At 34.5% G+C, this 19,886-nt stretch overlaps 1 long non-coding RNA gene across 1 annotated transcript in view; it reads left to right on the top strand.

Annotated features, from left to right (window-relative positions):
* Positions 1-18,048, top strand: part of LOC141278876 (uncharacterized) — a 34,256-nt gene extending 16,208 nt beyond the window's left edge. The window contains exons 2-3 of the long non-coding RNA XR_012332272.1: positions 7,360-7,401; positions 18,001-18,048. This is a non-coding gene — a long non-coding RNA (uncharacterized lncRNA). The remainder of the gene's footprint in view (positions 1-7,359; positions 7,402-18,000) is intronic.
* The last annotated feature ends 1,838 nt before the right edge of the window (positions 18,049-19,886 follow it).

Genomic DNA, 19,886 nt, shown 5'->3' with positions numbered 1-19,886 from the left:
TGTATTTCTGGAATAATTTCCTCCATGACCATATGAGTGGAACTCTTTTGGAATATTATTGTTATTTTGGTCTCTTAAAATATAGCTATCTTGATGAGGTATACAAAGTTAGAGAATCAGTCACAAAATTGTAAGGGGGATAAAATTGCTCTCTTTCTTGACCTTTACTAATGGATCTAGATGTCTGAGGATACTCCTTAGAGGTGAAATTTATGATTAGTATTTATCCTACAAGTAAGGAAATAAGGAACTGGAAAGTCAGTACTCTGGAAAGTTTTCTTTCTCTCGCTCTCTTTTTGTTGTTGTTATATCCTAAGTCAACAAAGAAAAATCTGTATGCCTCAAAAAACAAGTTATATCTGCATGTCAGAAGATGCGTGTATTATTGTCTATTTCTTCTTTGCTCCCTTAAGCCTTTAGCAAAATCTTTTTCCTTTTTAATCAATGTTTTCTTGGTCATGTTATGGATAAGTAAAAAAAGTTTAGGGCCATAATTGGGCACAGTCTTAAAAGGGAAGCTATATTACTCCTATCTTATGCAGTATCAGAGAATAAAAAAGAGATAATTAATATACAAATCTTTATAATCTGAAAGGGTTAATGCATTATTCCATCACTAATTAGATACATTAGTTTAAGTCTCTGTCCTTTCTGTTAACATTTTTCATTTTTGATTTATCATTTTTATAAATGATTCAAAGGAGTGTATGGAAGAGATTTTTATTAATATAGAAACTGACACCAATCATGGAGGAATAAAATTTACACTGGTTATAGAGTGAGTTAATATCTAAGATGATTTTGTCAGGTTGAAACAAAAGGGCCAAGTGTTTAACAAGATGAAACTGAAAAAAGAAAAGGAATATAAAATACTACATGTAGATTTATAAAAAGCATTCAAGGAAGTGAAGTTTCAAAGAAACTAAGTTATTTCTGAAAGCTTTTAAAATTTTGAAGCATAAATTATTTTTTAAATCCATCTTTTAAGTGTTGCTTTCTATTTTAATTGCCTTACAGTTAAAAATGTGTTTAGTGAATAATCATTTCTTTAAAATTATAGTCAGTTTTGTATAAAAATATGTTGAACTTAACGATTTCTTTCTTTAACTGCTTGGTTTATCGGTGTCTGATAAATTTTTCACTTTATTGATTTCTTAATTATGTTATGTACGTAAAATTTTATAATTTTTATGCCTTCTATGTAAATTTTATTTTGATTATTACGCCATATACTTTTTAATCTATGTTAATGTTTTGCCTTAATTTTAATTTTGCCTATTATTTTATTGGCAAATAGCATTCTTCTGAACAGTTTTTGTTCAGTATATCCTTTGCCATTTTTTTGTTAGGAACATTTCAATGTGGTTTTATTTGTGTTGTGATTTTTTTAAAGCAGGTATAGCTAGATAAGTTTTTTCCTATTAAAAAGTCTTTTTGTACTTTAGTAGGTGTATATAATCCATTTACATTTATTGTGATGATATTGTTTAACTTTTCCCACCATTTTATTGTGCATTTTGGGTTTACCCTTCTTTTTTTTCCTTCTCTGCCACTATTAGTACTGTTTTCTACAACCCATAATCTTCTTTTATCCATATACTACCAGGAATTTATAATATATAATATATATAAGTTATAATATATATATTTTTTAGAATATAATTTTAATATATATTCTTGACATATTTATCTAATAAAGTCAACTGTTATTCAGTATTTTTGTCTTCCTCCCAAAATGGCAGTAAAACTTGCTATGCTTTAACTCTCCTTTATAACTATCATCCCAATTAACACATCTTAATATTTCAGAGTTTTTATTTTACCTCTTTAAATTCAGAAAATAGTTATTATCTTTACAGTCAGTAAAATTTGACTGTAAATCAAATTTACAGTTAAGCAAATTTACTGACATCATTTGTCAAGCTCTATGCTTCTGTTCTTACTTACATCCTGTGCATTCTCTCTGGGTTCACTCATCTTCTTAATTAAGTGCAATTTCCAAGAGTTATTTGAGTGACGTAGGGTGCTAAATTCTTTCTGTTATATGATCTTGGAAAATATTGATTTAGTCCTTACTGTCAAATAATAATTAAGCTGGTTATAAAAACATAAGATAAATATCTTTTACCTTTTAACTGCTATATAAGTTTAGGAAAGTCTCTTAACTTCTCAGGGCCTCAATTCCCTCATTTGTAAAATGGGAATAATAATAGTAGCCATATCAAAAGATATACAGATTAATTAGAACACAGACTAAATCCAAAGAAATAGTTAACTGATTATTTAAAGCAAATACATCATTTTCTTCTAGAAATTACTGTTGCTAATGATACCCATTTGTTCAGTTATCTCTTGTTTTTTTCCTTTCCATTCAGCTTCAAGATTGTTTCTTTTGTTTTCGACTTTATATAATTTTATTACAGTGTTCCTTGGTATGGACTTACTTTTACCTTAAAAAATGCAGCTTGGTACTTGAAATGAACTTTTTTTTTTTTAAACATCTTTATTGGAGTATAATTGCTTTACAATGGTGTGTTAGTTTCTGCTTTATAACAAAGTGAGTCAGTTATACATAAACATATGTCCCCATATCTCTTCCCTCTTCTGTCTCCCTCCCTCCTACCCTCCCTATCCCACCCCTCTAGGTGGTCACAGAGCACCAAGCTGATCTCCCTGTGCTATGCGGCTGCTTCCCACTAGCTATCTATTTTACGTTTGGTAGTGTATATATGTCCATGCCACTCTCTCACTTTGTCACAGCTTACCCTTCCCCCTCCCCATATCCTCAAGTCCATTCTCTAGCAGGTCTGTGTCTTTATTCTCATCTTGCCCCTAGGTTCTTCATGACCATTTTTTTTTTTTTTAGATTCCATATATATGTGTTAGCCTACAGTATTTGTTTTTCTCTTTCTGACTTACTTCACTCTGTATGACAGACTCTAGGTCCATCCACCTCACTACAAATAACTCAATTTCATTTCTTTTTATGGCTGAGTAATATTCCATTGCACATATGTGCCACATCTTCTTTATCCATTCATCTGTTGATGGACACTTAGGTTGCTTCCATGTCCTGGCTATTGTAAATAGAGCTGCAATTGAAATGAACTTTTAAACTGGAAATTCATGTCTCCCTTTAAGTCTAGAAAACTCTCAATAATTATTTCTTCAAATATATGCTGTCATTATTTCTGCCATTTATTATTTCCAAATCTCCTGTTAGACAAATTTTGGTGTTTCTCAGTCTATCCTTCATGTCTCTTAAATGTTCTTTTGTATTTAAAAAAAATCTTTCTTTGCTTTTATTAAAATCTCTTTATATTTTTTCTTTAAAAAGCCTTAGTATACCTTCCAGTTCACTCATTTTTTGTTACTGTGTTAACTCTAAATTTTATCCTTTTTATTTTTTATTTAAATAAATAATTTTGTTTTCAAATATTTTAAATTAATTCATATTCTATTAACCTTTTCTAGTCTAATTTCTATCTGTATTTTTTTTCAAACTTTTGTATTTTTTATGGAAGTCATGTCTTACTTTTATTTCACTGGCCACAATAAAATGCTTTTTTTATACTTTTTAAAAATGCTTGTGTGGGGGCTTCCCTGGTGGCGCAGTGGTTGAGAGTCTGCCTGCCGATGCAGGGGACACAGGTTCGTGCCCCGGTCTGGGAGGATCCCACATGCCGCGGAGTGGCTGGGCCCGTGAGCCATGGCCGCCGAGCCTGCGTGTCCAGAACCTGTGCTCCACAACGGGAGAGGCCACAACAGTGAGAGGCCCATGTACCACAAAAAAAAAAAAAAAAAGTTTATGTGAAATTAATTTTCGCTGTAGTAAATTCATGTTCTACTTATCTTTTTTGGTATTATATTTCTAAGTGTATTTTAACATTTTTTGTTTGTAAATTCATTTTAGGTGGAGGCTATTTGCCTTTGTTTTTATTTATAATTTTTTCTCTCTCTTTTCCTCTGTGCTTATTCCAAATGGCCAGGTGATTCTGCATTTGTTTCCACAGTTCTTCCAGTCCCCCTTTCCATAACCAGACCTTATAATTCCAGTTGAGGTTTTCTACTGCCTTGTGGGTTATTGGGAAGGTTGCAGATTCAAGCGCAGAGACATCAAGCCAGTTTTTTTTAGATTCTGATGGAAAGGGTCTCTCCATATTTCCTTTTGCCTGTCTAGCTTGTGTGTGTGTGTCTGTGTATGTTTTAGTTCATTTCTCATATAAAAAATAGATTTGTTTTTCCTCACCTGCCATCATAGTTGAGGTTGGCAGGAGAAGTCCAAACTCAGTCCCTAGTTTCAAGACCCTAGCCTAGCTTCAGCCCTGTTTTACGTAGAATGTTTTCAGTCACCTTTGGTCCATATAGCCATACTCTAGGTATCTCTTCCTGCTTCTAGTTATAGAGTCATTTCTTCCTTGACAGCTGCTTAACATTTTCCAGGTCTTTTATCTTAGGCATGAATTTTTTTTTTTACTCCACTTGGATCAATTTTGTTTTTGTTTTTTGTTGTTGGTTTTTTGTTTGTTTGTTTTTAATTTTATCTAGCATTGCTATGTTTGGAGCAAATGAGGTTTCAGGGCATAAACTTTATTCATGGGGTAACCTCCAAAAGTCAAGATACAAGGGCATAGCACAAATAATAAACTCAATGATTAAAATCATAGATATCTTGGTAGGCACAAAGGAAATAATGTAGTGGTAAAGTATGACTTTTGTCATTTCACTGGAAGGTTTCCATATACATATATATATATGTATGTAGTGTTATGTCTTCCCTAAAGAATATGGAAATGAGAATTGTTTACTCCACTATAATAGTCAGCAACAGTAATATTTATCGAGAACTTACTATGTACCAGGCAGTGTTCTAAGTGTCTAAAATGAATTAATGCACTTAATCCTCACAACAAGATTAGGTACAGATCTCATCATTAGCCTTCTTTTAAGCATGAAAAAAATGAGGCACACAATGGTTAAGTACCTTGCAAATGTCACATAGCTAGTAAATGATAGAGCTGATATTTGAGCATGTGTAAGCTAGGGGTCTATATTCTTAACTAGTGTTCTGTGCTGCCTTTCAGTGACTGTGATGGACAACTGGACACATTGTAAGGTCACCCACAATGATTCACAAACTTGTCCTCTTGAATGAGAGCAAGACTTATGACTTGCTTCTAACCAATAGAATATGGCAAAGATGATGGGATGTCACTCCTATGATGATGTTGCATTACATAAGACACTGTCTTAGTGGACTGGAGCAGTAGACTCCTCTGTTGACTTTAAATAAGCAAGCTGATATGATGTGAACTGTCTATGGAGCAGGACCACATAGAAGGGAACCGTAGATAACCTCTAGGAGATTACAGCCTCAGTCCTACAACTAAAAGGAACTGAATTCTGCCAATAACTATTTTATCTTGGAAGAGACAATGAGCCTCAGAGGTGTCCAATAGACACCTTGATTGCAGCCTATTAGACCCTGAGCAAGGAACCAAGTTAGCCTGTGCTCAGACTTCTGACACAAAGAAACTGAAATAATAAATGTGTATTGTTTAAGCCACTATTTGTTGTAATTTCTTATGCAGCAATAGAAAACGAATACAGCAACGTGGATATGATGATGTTTTCCTTTTCTAGAGCTATATTTGTCCTCTATTGTTCCCATGACTATATAAGTTATTGTTATTGTTATTCTTTATTGTTATTTTGTTATCATCATAATGATGTTGAAAACAGTAGGTGTTACACAGCACTCTAACACACTAAGTGTTACACTAAGTCTCTATTCTTTCTCACAGGGCAATGTTATTCAATGCAAAAATTCTTAGGATATGAGCTTAAAAGGAGAGTAAAATAGAAATAAGCACACTTTATGGTACTAAAACTTTTCAATTCAAGTTTATTTTAAAGCCACCTCAAAGGAAAAAAGTATGCTTTGAAAATAAGGTCTGCTAAAGTGCCCCCAAATACTTGCACAAATAAGAACACCCACAGAGAACTAAAACCCATATTATACACAGAAAGGGTCATCTGCCAGCATCAACAAATTAATGACTTGTATAAGGAATTTCTTAGTGAGAGTGGATGTAAGGGTGGGAGCATGTCATCTCTTTTGTTAATGATGTTGCAGCAGTGAGCATATTCAAATGCCTTGGCTCTGAAGATAGTGTCACTTAATGAGCATAATCATAGCATATGACGTATTGCCTCAACTCAGAAATGTGTATGCAACACACAGCTCCAAGCTTTCAACGGCTTTAAAGAGCCCTCACAAACTACAACTGGTCACCTCCTCTCTGACCCTCGCAGACACATATAAAGCAGTGCTGGGGTTAGGTGTGTGCATGCAGGCATATTTTATCACCATTTTCCCCAAAGCATTTTATTTGTATAAACTCCTTGTGTTACACCCATTTTCATTAACCTTGTATCTCAGTCTTAGCCCAAAGGTGGCAGTTAAAAAAACAAACCCCCTTATATGATGTATGGATATGTCTATACAACTTGTAATGTTTAATTAAAATAAATTGTTATCAACAGACATCATCTTTCTGCAACCATGTATGAGGAGCTTTATCTGTTGAAAATTAACTGTAGATTGACTTGACTTTTAAAGGCAGTATGTGAGTTTCTCATTAGCCTTATTATCATTTCTGAATCATAAATATGTAAATGATGAGTTTCACACGGGAGATTTAATTCTGCACTCTTATTTCTGATTAGCTGGAAATACACTCTGGCTCTGTCAGATAATTGGTAACACTGCACACCAATAAGGCATTTCCCTACGCTTCATCAGAAGCAGTTGAAATTAAAGAAGGCAGGGCTGTTACGTTTTTGACAGTTTTGTAATACCAACTTGTTAAAGTTTTAACTCAGCCATTAATGTAGTCCATGAATTATTAATACAATTTTTATGTCAAGGTTTTTTTTTAAAGTTGAGATCTAAGACTAAAGTAAAATGCTCTGGAAAAGAGAATGCTTTCATTTTTTCATTATATTTTTAAAAACATTCTACATTAAACAATAAACACCAACTCAATTTGAGTCAAGGGGGAAAAAGAATTGACCCCTTGCTGTGAACCCTCTACTCCCTAGCTCTTTGTGCCAAAATATTTGTAAACCTCTAAGTGTTTGGCACTAGATGAACTTTTACTACTTTAATATATGATGTTTTATATTAAACATAGGCAACTTAGAGTTTTTTAAAAATAGGAATTGCACAAGAGAAAAACCTTTTATCAATTTTTCACAAGTTGCCTAATCATTCTAGAAGAAAAGCATTTCATTTTGCTTCAACCTAGAGAACCTAAGCAATTTTCATTCATAAAGAATCCATTTTTTTCCTGACAGGGTGATGCTTATACCCCCCAACAAGATAATGAACTCCTATGGGTAAGAAGTAACTCTCTTTATCTGTACTCTGTGCATTAAATATCTGTTTACTAGAGAAATAAGTTGTCACTTAAAGAAAAATAATATTTCAAAGTATGCAAGTCATAATCTTTAGTGGAAATTTACGTGAACTTTTAAAATATATAACAAGTGGCCATACTTAAACTTAGTAGACAAATTAGTTAAAGGGACAATCTTTGGATGGCTATTATCATTATATTTCTGTTTCAAAAATTAATATCAATATATTTATGAAGATTTGTGCTATATTTGATTATAAGAAATTTCAAAACAATTCTATTTTCTTTAAAGTTTTCCTACGGAATGCATTCCTTATTATCATCTTTACTTCATAATGGATAAAATCAAGGTGTAGAATGACTAAGTAAGAATTTCAGTAGGTAAGCTAGAAAGGCACCCCAAATGCCCTCCTTCCAATGGGCAGCATTCATGTTATTGATATTGCGTTCATTCAACCTCATTCCTCCTAGCAGCTTTTCTTGATTTTCACTACTTTCTTTCAGAGCTGATCACTACACAGCAACTTACTTCAGAGTAAGATCAGTTTCCTATTTTGAGTCCAAAGCAAAGAGTATTCCAATGCCAATTAAAACACTAATATTTAAAAATCAATACATATTTTCCTAGTGTAGGTTCATTTTCTTTTCAATAAAACTCATCTGTTTTTAAGAAGAATATGTTTAGAGTTGAATGAATAACATCTGTAGTATAGGTAAAAGATCACACAGTTACTTCCATAGGCCTTCATTCTGGCCTCTCTAAATCTAATTAATTCACAGCTGATCTTTCAGCATAAGTAAATTTTCCCTTAAAAAGATAAGTGAGCTATTACATGGAAAACAAGATTTGGTGTGAAATTTAATTCCGATTGTCAGCACACATGATTGAATGTAGTACGTTGTGCTTAATCAATCTTGTGCTCATGTGCATCCACACATTTGTTGATTCTACAGTAAGTTATGAAACAAAACAAAACCAACAGACAATGTGCTGAATATTACAAAATTGAGAAACAGCTAAATATGTAAAATGCTATATCCAAGACATGTAAATCAGTCCTATGAGGACTAAATAGAAAGCAAGACATAGTAAAATTTCCACTGAGATTGGAGTGTGTATGTTAGGATGTGAAGGAATTGTTCTATGACTATGAAAATATGATACTAGATATTCTTGGTAATTAGAAGTGAATGCTCACTGCTGATCTGAGACCTGAGCTCAGGTGCACTTATCTTCACACAGGAACCAACCATATAACATAGAGTGAAATGAGAAATGAGCTATCAATTCCCAACTCAATTATCAGCCATCATGAGCTGAAGAGTAAGGCAGCGTAACACCACAATTAGCCACGTGGACTGTGGGCCCAAATAGGCCTAAATTCAAATTCTGGTTTCATCATTACCTGGGCACAATATCTTTGAACTTCAGTGTCCTTATTAATAAGACAGGGAAATGAGATCTTCTTCATATGTTCTTAATAGGATTAAGTGAGATAATGTAAGGCTTGTTACATAATAAGCATACTCATTGCTTATCATGAGACTTTTTTCTTTAATTTCTTTTTCCTGATTATCAAAGAAATACTTGTAAAAATGAAATACTTGTAAAAATTCAAACACGGAATATCTCTCTCCATATATATATACATATTTATATATATATAATTTCAATATATATAGTTAATTCATACTGAAATTAGCCTAAAATCTTACCCTTTGAAGAAAAGCAATATTGACAGTATAATTTTCCAGATTTTTTTTCACACTGACTAAGTATTTCACTTTTGGAAGGCATTGCTCTGAAAGCTAGAAAATTTAAAGAAATTATCAATTTTAGGATTTTAAGGGATCAAAAAAATAACACTATTCTTCCCATCATAAGGCCTGACTCAATTAAGTGATAAACCACAAGAACAAATCAGACAGAATATATATATATCAGCTTTATTGGTGCTAAAGTTGGTATTGCCTAAACAATAACACTTGTTTATTCTATTTGGTACCATCGCTCATTCTCAAGTCTCTGAGTACAGACAACAACATATATGGTCACCCCCATAAATTTTATATTGAAGAATGTTGACTAGATATGGGACAATATTTGACTTCCTAATAAGAAACCCCATAATTAAACAGACATGTCTATACAGTCACAGGCAGTAATGTGTCACCACAGGCCTTCCCAGGTAGCATGGCTTATTCTGACAAATGCCGTCAAGGAGGAGCAGAGCAGAATGCTTCCTGCTGTCCTTCTGGCTCTTTAGAGAAATGGGGCAGAAAGGCTGTGTGAAGCATCCCTGACATGTTTCCCTAACCTACCAATCTGGTCACCCATTCACCATTTATAGATAGGAGGAATAGCCCGGACACCAACCCAATAGGGTTTTACTGTTGCATGGTAATCAGTGTAGAAACACAAGTTGTCAAAAAAGAAGTGACTGCCTCCTGAAAAAATGAATCTGGCTTTCTGTCACAGAGAGGTCACTCAGTGAAAGCCTGAAGGAGCCCAATATAAATACAGTTAGATAGATGGAAAGAAAGGATAAACAGCAGTTACCTCCTTTACCTCGTGACACTTGAGGATTTGTCCTTTGATTGAATACTCCTTTTAATGATAATTCAAGGAACTTTTTGGAATATACTAAGATCCCAGAAAAATGAGAAGCTGTCCAAAGTAGCATGTACAGGATCTCCAAACACCTGAAACTTGTTGCCCAGATTGTTTATTGAGTAATGATATTTATGAAATGTGGTTGTACTAGTAAATGGAAGTTAATCATGTATTCCTCAAGAGACTACATAACTATAAGGCACAAAAGCTGAAGTCACCATAGATCTGTTAGCATCCCTGAACTGAGGTGGTTGATACCCAACGAGTCTAGAATTTTGTATCCATGCGGATCCCAAATGCAAAGTGGTTGAAGTGGATGGGACATTCAAAAGTCTCGTGGAAGGGAATTCAGATCTCAGCTCCACTATGGAGTTGTCTCGTTTTGTTTTTCTACTGCTGTGTATCAAAACTTAGTGGTTTAAATCAGCACCATTTATTTGTCATCCGGACAGGGCAGGAGCAAAGCCCAACTTTGCTCCTTGTAGCATCAGCCTGGACAGCTCAACTGGGGATGGAGTATTGACATTCACATGGCTGATGCTAATATTCCCCAGAAACTCAGCTGGGGCTATGATCTTGGCACCTTGATTCATGACATGAAGCTATCCATGTAGCTTCTTAGCAGTCACATCACAGTAAGGAAGAAGCATAAACTGCCAGGCTTTCATGATGCTTAGACTCAAAATCCCAGAATACCAGAAAGCAGTTAAAGGTTCAGCCCAATTCAAGGAGAAAGGATATATCTCCACCTCTTGATTGGAGAAATGGTATGTACATAGAGGGAGGGAAATAATTTGTGGAATGAAGGGAGAATCGTTGGTCTCTAGGTAAACAGGGTTTATTGCGTTGCCTGTTTTATGTCCTTTCTTAACACAAGATAATCTTGCTGCTGGGGGAACTGAATCTTTACTCATGAATCCAAAATCAAGACCATTGCTGTTGGCTGAATAGAGTGGATGTTGCAATAAATACATTTGCTTGAATACATCAATGTCATTACAAATATGCTGTTGTGTATCCTTTTTATTTACTTAATATTATATTTTCAGCAACCTTCTCTGACATCAAATGTTTTAAAAGACATACTGTTCAAGTTCTGGGTAGTATTTCTTTAGATGACGTATTCAAGTTTCTTGACCATTGTTATTGTTGGATATTTGGTGTGCTTTTACTTTTTTATAAATAAGTATTTAATGATGCCATTGTTATATAAATATTGGTACATACCTGGGTTATATAAACCCCTAGAAGTAGAATTGCTGGGTCAAATATGTTTAAGGTGTGTCGTGAGTTAGCTTGACAAAATTTCTTCCAGAAATGTTTTCCATTTTATTGGTTTTTTCAACCAATCTTGGATTTATGATTTTAAAAGTCTTGTCAGTACTTGCAAATGCCATCTCATTTGTTTTGGTTTGTGTTTTCCTGATGCCTTGAATATTGTATTACTTGTTAAGCACATTTACCTTTTTTTTTTTTTTTTTTCCTTTTTTGTGGTACGCGGGCCTCTCACTGTTGTGGCCTCTCCCGTTGCGGAGCACAGGCTCCGGACACGCAGGCTCAGCGGCCATGGCTCACGGGCCTAGCCACTCTGCGGCATGTGGGATCTTCCCGGACCGGGGCACGAACCCGCGTCCCCTGCATCGTCAGGTGGACTCTCAACCACTGTGCCACCAGGGAAGCCCCACATTTACTTTTTCTAAACATCTTTCATCTTTTTCCAAATATGATAAGTTATCATTTGTTTTCACTTTATTCTAGAAGATACCTTCTAAATTTTAAAAGTCAGTGATACAAACAACACAAGATGGATTTACAATACAAGCATCTTGCGTATCATGGCTTGTTCTTCCCTTCCCTTAACTCATGGATAAACACCTACACCTCCTGTAAAACTCAGCTCAACTCTCCTCTTACCTGGGCTGACTTCTCTGAGTAGGAGCGTGAACTTCTTTCTCTGTGCATCCATTGTGTTCCATGCATACTATTACAGACTTTTCTTAGCATATTGCAACTATTCCTTTCTCTTACCAGACTGAGATTCTTCATTAAAATTCAACAAAATTTGGGTGCGTACTTTATAAATAGCATGCTAAGTACTTAGATTACAAAGGTAGGAATATATTTTCTCATTTACGGACAAAATAGACACCATATCTTTTTCTTGTATCTTCCATTGCTTTCCTTGAATATAGTAATTGTAAAATGTTGCTCAATATTGAATAAATGAATTACCAGAAAATAAAAATAACTCAACCTCAAGCCATTTTCAGAAGGTCCTTTTCTAAAAGGATTAACAAAGAATTGTAGTCAAGCCTGAATCGGCATAGCTTAGCCTATCAAGTTTTTAAATGTTTCTTTTTTCAGTGAGTATTTTTATCCCCTCAAGCATAATTATTAGGCATCACAAACAAGACGAAATAAAGATTTGCTTTCATCTTCTATTATTTTCATTTAAAAATCACAAAGCATCATAGGACCTTTCTTTCTATCTTGCTGGTTAGATGCTTCTATTCCCTGCTGCTATTAGTCCCAAGGATAAAAATGTGAAGTTTCTATAAATGACTTTGTCAATTTTATTTAGAAATCTGAAATTTCAAACTGACACCAAGTCAGGCAACTCCAAATGTTATTGAACTTCACCCTCATATGTATACCTTCAGGGGAATTTTCTTACCCAAGAAAGAAAAAGTAGCAGCAGACCATTGTTTTCTAAAGCACAAAATGATTTCCCTTGCTACCAGTGCCACCTATGTGATGACAGCAATTTAAAAATATATATTTGAGTTTTCCTTTTTGTTTTCTTTAGATCAGTCCTCAGAAGAGATAAATATTTTTTCAATACGTTAGATAAACTTATTTTTCTTTATCGCTGTACCTATTGGGCTGTGTTACTTAATTTCTGCACAGCCTGCCACAATACACTAAAGCAACAGAGGATAGTTAAAATATTGAGTATAACTATATAGAATGTGGTAGAAAACAGATGAAGTAATATTTTCACCTGGGTTAAATAATAAATTTTATTGTCCTATACTGTAAGCAGGAATAATATGGTCAAAGTGTGAAAAAGCAATACTTTATAGAATAAGTAGTAGGGAAGGGAAGCAATGAAATAGCAAAAAGAAAGACTAAAGGGCTTTAGAAGGCAAATTGAATCATAATAGAAGTGTAGATAATGAAGAAGTTATAGGGTTTCTGAAATAGTGGCACATCTTGGAGTTGTATCAAAGTTATTAGAGCCTCAAAACAAGTAGTCAAAACAAGCTTAATGACAAAGGAATAACTTCAAATTGCCTTCTGAAAAATTTTAATGTGTTTATGTCCATTTACAGTATTCTCTATTTGAGTCTGTTGAGATTTTAGGTTTGTTTCGAAAGAAAGGCAGAACAAGTACTCTCATAATATCTTACAATAATACTCTGTCACGCCTTCCAGCTAGGGTTGCTGTACCTCAACCTCTAAGTTTATTCTAGCACTACTCTCACTTGAATCAGAATGGACTTAATAAATCCTTCCCAGCCAACTGTTTGGGAACTACACATCCTGAATCTCTCACTTCTGATTTGACTCTGACCTTGTCTCTCAGCTCTATAACTGGAATTAGGCATTGTTCCTCAGACAGCATCTTCATTTTGTGCCCCAGTTTGGATAACTGGATTTCTGTCTTCTTTCCTCTACCTTAGTCCCTATTTTTTCACCTGAGAAATTCCCTAATGCCATTAGGTCTGCACCTTTGCTTTGTTCATCATAGTCCCCTAACCAGGGAAGAGAGTGTGGCCTCTGGATCCCAGCCACATACTGGAGCCCTGGTACTCACTGACAGACCAACCCTTGCCTGGTAGCTTATGTTGCACTTGTTTTGTCCACCATTAGCCAACACTGAAGGGCATTATAAAAATCAGCCAACTCTGTGAAATCCATTTCTGTGAGCAACAGAAGGCTGCTGTTTGAACCTAGAAAGAGGAATCGTTATATTTTACTTGAAATTCATTATTTTTTGTTTATCGGCTTGTCTGTTTGTATTTTTTGAATACCTGAATTATGTAACTGTGTTTTCTACCTTTTGATAGCCTTTAGAAAAATTTAGCATCCACTTCGACCAATTATGCAGGACCACACAGCCAATATTTGTTTGCAGTAATCTCATCCCTGACACTCTCTACCAAGTTCACCTCCCCAAAGTCCAGAAAGGCTCACATAATTATTTTTAGTTTGCTTTTATCTTGCTGAATTGAGTGTATTTTTATAAGCTGTTTATAGTTTTGGAGAGGATAAAGGAGGGATAAAATGGATAAGTACTATAGAAACACTGCTTCCCATTCCAGCCTGCAATCATGTAATGCCAGTTACATTAGGGAGAAAGCTCCCCACTCCATACATTCTCCTCTGACTGCTGGTTTTCAGAATCTACACATAGGTCTGTGTCCACAGTATCTGCCCTAGGATATAGGGGAGAATAGTCTAGGGTCTAAGTCTTCTCAGTCTGCTCCATGTTGCTGAAGATGACTTGTAAAAAGAAAAGTAAAATAGTCTAATCTTTCATCTGCTGGCCTGCAGGTATAATCAACTTCTAAAGCATCCTTCTCACCTTTAACAAACTCATTTTTTAAGTTCTTCAAAGAAATACATTTTACTACTTCCTTCAATAATCCATTTCAGTGTACGAGGTATTCCAGGTTTAGGAAATCCTGTTTGTATCTAACAGAAGCCTTATTGCCTTATATCAAGATTATTGTTAAGGCTCAAGGGTGGAAGAGAACATCTGTTTGTTCTTTCCTCATTATCTTGAAGATGATCAATCAGTAACCATAATCCCAGGCCTAAGCATTTTAAGAATATTCAACTGATATATTCGTTAGTTTTAAAAATGTCATCAAACATCCATCGGACAATGCATGTGGAGGAAGAACATACAGGGTTAGCTAGTATTATTATTATTGGCTGTCAGTTATCTTTCATACACTTATACATATGAATTTATGTAATTCTCTAAAAAGCCTTATAAGATGGAAGCTATTGTTATCCCCCTATTGCAGATGTGGAAACAGATATTTAGGAATCTTTTCCTGGTCACAATCGCCTTCAAGTGATGGAGCCAGAATTCAAACTCTGAACATCTGACACCAGAACCCATGTATGCTCTACTGCCTCTGAACTTCAAGGTCTATGCAAGCAATCAAATGTCCCCAATCTTTGTAGAAATCTCATTTTTGTTTATTTATTATCCTCTAAGTAATGCAAATTTTACTGAAACAACAATATCTAATATAACACTGCATATTTTATATAAAATTTGAGTATTTTGGTTTAATGAGTGCTATCATAACCACACAGTTTTATATTGTTTTCAGTGCAAAGGGACATTGTTTTAGTTTCAGACTTGTGTGAGCTTGCCTAGACTTGGCTCTTCATAATTGTAATCTTCTTTCTATGGACAAAAGGAAAAATAAAAACAATTCCCACTTTCTATATATCTGAACTTGAGGACTTCTAATAAATGAACAATATTCATAATTCATAAATTAAGAATGTAACTCTATTTTACATGAAACTGATGAGAACTATCCTTACAACTATCAGTAATCATTATAGCAATTATTTTGAAAAATGATATCATCATATCAACGATCATATCACAGCTCTCATTTTCAACAGTCTACAAAATCATGGATCCAAGTCCTTGTAATATATTCTCTCATTTATTGTACCCAGGAATTCTATGACCTGGAGAGAATTATTAGCCCTATTTTACAGGTAAGAAAAATCAAGGCTCAGAAAAGTTAAGTAACTGGCCTAAGCTGATTTATTTAGTTCTGAAGGAGGATTAGAATGTCTTTTGCCAAGTGTGTCTAACAGGAAAGAACAAGGTTTTATGATAAGGGCATCATAATCCAAATCTTGTGGTCCAAGTGTAATTATTTACAAACATGCAATACTTGTCAGACACTCACAGCATGATTGCCCCTTTGCATCAGAGTTTACTACAATACTTTGCAATCTCTCCCCAAACCAGTTTTGCAAACCAGTCAACAAAAAGCAGGATCATGAAGTATTACCCCTTGGCCACCAGGGGGACTAAGGTCCAGCTCAGCCATTAGCCATGTCCTGAACTCAGCAGGCTTTTTCTTATTTGTATAAGAAATTCTGGTGGTATGTGGAAAGGGAGAACCTCTCAGGAAAAGCACAGAGTAAATCTAAGGGGTTTTGTAAATCAAAGGTCAACATCCCTTTGAACTACCCCTGGTGGTAAATGTATGTCTTTGAGTTATGAAATTTGATCGAGGACTGACAGAATGTGATAAAAAGAAATCAAAGAAATGAAACCTCTACTTACTCTACACTATTTTCAGTGTTATAAAAATTTGAAAGTGCCTGGCAGAACAGTTAGCCACAAGGGTTTTTAAGGTATTGATTTCTGGGAGACCATTTCTCTTGATAGACAGTCTGCATTTTAATGACGACCACTTCTAAAGGTGATCTTGCCTGTCTACATGTCAAGTCATGCAAATTGCATAGAGTAGGGTATATATGCCCAGCAAGGCAGAATGTGGATTCAACTTTGTGTACCTTTCTTTCTCAAAGCCCTGTTTGTATATCTAAAATTTATGTGAAATCTTGTTTCCTTAGGTATAACGCAACTGTTGTCCTATACCTGGGTCACTTTTGTTTGAATCTTTCCATTGTCATGCAGATTGTCAGCATGGTCCACAATTAGGAAGAGTTCCTGATCGTAAAATAAAACAATAAAGAGAAAAATCAGTAGGAGAGTGCCTGGGGTGAATATATAATGCATTTAAAGTGTGAAGCTGTCCATTTAACCCTTAACAATATTCATTTTCTTCACAGTGTGCAAACCTTGTCAGTAGTTTGAAAAGCTATGAATTTAAATAACCTTAAGCAGCCTGAGAAATGAATAATTTGATAGGTATATCTGGCAGATGGTTGAAATGTCTAAATTTTTTTTCTTTTTCCCTGAGAATATGCTGTAGGGTTTCTGCCAAACTTAGGTTGTAAGGAAGGCACAAAAATCAAACAATAAATGCTCCATATTTGCAAACTACCAACACTAAGGTAGCATTTAAGGAGAATAGTTGCCAGTCCCTCCTCCCTTGATCCTTTAGAGAAATGACCTGAAAATCAACAGCTTTTCTGTTATTTTTTTTAAGATGTATTTTTTTTTTAGTTTGTCAAATTGAATATTTAATCTAACTAAGATTAAAACCAATGACTTTCTGGTACCTCTCCAGCTTGTCTTTATTGTCTTGTAAAGCTTAATGCTTCTTTCAGTATTAGTGTGGGTACTGACAACTAGACTAACATACTTTGATTGACATCTCATTGAAGTGACTCTAGTGAGAAACAGAACATATCTTTTTCCTTCTGGCTATTGTTGATGTGTGGCCACACACTCCTTATCTTGTTCAAATAGCTGAAAAAAATTAGCTGAAAATAATATTGTTGGCCCAGGTCAACACTCACTATTATCAACATCCGTTTATCAAAAGCCAGTGTGTTACCAGAAGTATGGTCTGGATGTAGAGTAGATATCCCAATACACCTGGTGCTGTAAAAGAGGATCCTTGATATGAGGATGCCTAGGATTGATCTCATTACATTCACAGCTGAGTATGCCATGATCCAACCAAGAAATATATACCCAAGTCTTCAAAAATAACCCCAAGCAATAAAAAATAGCAACATGGTAGCATTCTTTGGAAAGTATCAAGGTGGGAGAAGACACTTTTAAGTAAGAATCAAGAATATACTAAAAATAATAATATAAAAGTCCATTAATTTATTTGCCTCCAGAGGGTATGTTCAAATCACAAATGTTTGAGGAAATTTCTGATAACAAAACTCCAACTTTTAATTCAATGACTACAATTTCTTAAATACTTCAGAATGTTGAGATAACAATAACAGCTAAAGTATAAAATATTTTAAACGTCAAAACAACTTATATAGGGCTTCCCTGGTGGTGCAGTGGTTGAGAATCTGCCTGCTGATGAAGGTGACACGGGTTCCTGCCCCGGTCCGGGAAGATCCCACATGCCGCGGAGCGGCTGGGCCCGTGAGCCATGGCCGCTGAGCCTGCGCGTCCGGAGCCTGTGCTCCGCAACGGGAGAGGCCACAACAGCGAGAGGCCTGCGTACCGCAAAAAAAAAAAAAAGAAAGAAGGAAATAGAGATGAAAATACTGATTTTAAAAAGTATATAATGAAAAAATCAACAAATACAAATGTTGGATATTTGTAAAGAGTAATAAAATGGATATGCTCCCAAGAATACTGATCATTGAAAAATAAAGAGATGGTACATACAAATGACTGATATTGAGAATTTTTAAAGGACATTACTAAAAATACTATAGTTACTAAAACTAGCATAATATGACATTATACATAACTTAATGGTAATAAATTTTAAAATGTAGATTTTAAAAACATTCCTAAGAGTGAAAATAAACAAAATTGAAATTAGAAGATAGGGTAAATCTGGATAATCTTACAACTATTAGAGAAATTGTTTCTTTAATTTAGAATATTTACACACAAAAAGAGTTGAGGCACAGGTGGCTACTGTAGGAATTTCTATCAGGTTTTAAATTTCCAGGCTGAGTCCAGTTCTGATGCTTGATAAAACATCTGATAGAATTCGGTATATTTTTCTGAACATGAGAATGCATACAAAATTAAGAGTAGAAAGGAATTTCCTGGATATGGGTTAAAAATCTACAAAAAAATGTGTATCACATATTACAAAATCTACACCAAAAATCCATAACATATATTTAACTGGATATATTGAATACTTTCTCTTTCAATTAGGGGAAAAAAAGCAAGGTGCCCAGGACCACCATTCCTTTTCAATACTCAACTTGAGGTCCCAGTAATGCTGTAAAGAAAGACAAACAAGCAAGCAAACTGACATATGGTATAAGGATTAGAGAGGGAAAAAGTAAAACTCTCATTATTTGCAGAAGATATGAGTGGGTATAGAAAATTTTAAAAAATCCACAAGCACAGTATTAAAATGAATTATTGAACTTAACAAGTTTGCTCAACACAATTTATTTTATATACCACTAACAAAAAGTTAGCAAATAAAATTTTATAACAGATACTCTTTACTATAGCATGAAATTTATCACATACCTGAGAATAAATCTACCAGGAGAGTATAAGATATAAATGTAGAAAGCTATAAAGCATTTGATAAAATTAAAGAACTAAATAAATGAAGACATATACCACATTGATGAAAGACTTAACATTGTAATTGTCAAAGCTTCTCCAGTACTTTATACCACAATGGAGAGAAGAAAGATAGAAAAAGGAGAAAAGATGGAAAAATATAGGGTGAGAGAAATAGAAGGAGGACAAGGAAGAGAAAGGAACAGAGTGAAGAAAATGGAGGGAGGGAGAGAGACAGAGAGAGGGGGAAAGGGGGAGAGAGAAGGGCAGGGCCACAGAATCGTTTTAATTAGAAAGGTATCATTTCATATGTAGTTTTATTTCAAAATCAGTGTTCAGATAGAGTTATAATTACTTTAGATGGGAAGGGCTTCTCTATCTCCTTTCACAAGTGAAGAATCAAAGTTCTGCTCTGATCACCATGATTTTAAATGTCATTCTGCTGGCTGAACCTATGAGGTTGGAAGTGACATAATGTTTATAGCATCTGCTTGGATGTCATACACATGAATTGAGCCTGTGTAAAAAAAATAGTAATATATATTCTGCATCATTCAGCAATCAAAAGAACAAGAAAGACCAAGAAAATAGCTTTTACATTTCCCTTTTCCCCAACAAATACTAAGAAAAAACAATAAAATGCACAAACAAATTTACT

The sequence above is a fragment of the Tursiops truncatus genome, chromosome 6 (assembly GCF_011762595.2).
Source record: "Tursiops truncatus isolate mTurTru1 chromosome 6, mTurTru1.mat.Y, whole genome shotgun sequence".
In the NCBI taxonomy this organism is placed as follows: Eukaryota; Metazoa; Chordata; class Mammalia; order Artiodactyla; family Delphinidae; genus Tursiops; species Tursiops truncatus.
Note: the sequence above shows the minus strand (reverse complement) of the source record. Positions and strands in the feature narration are given on the sequence as shown.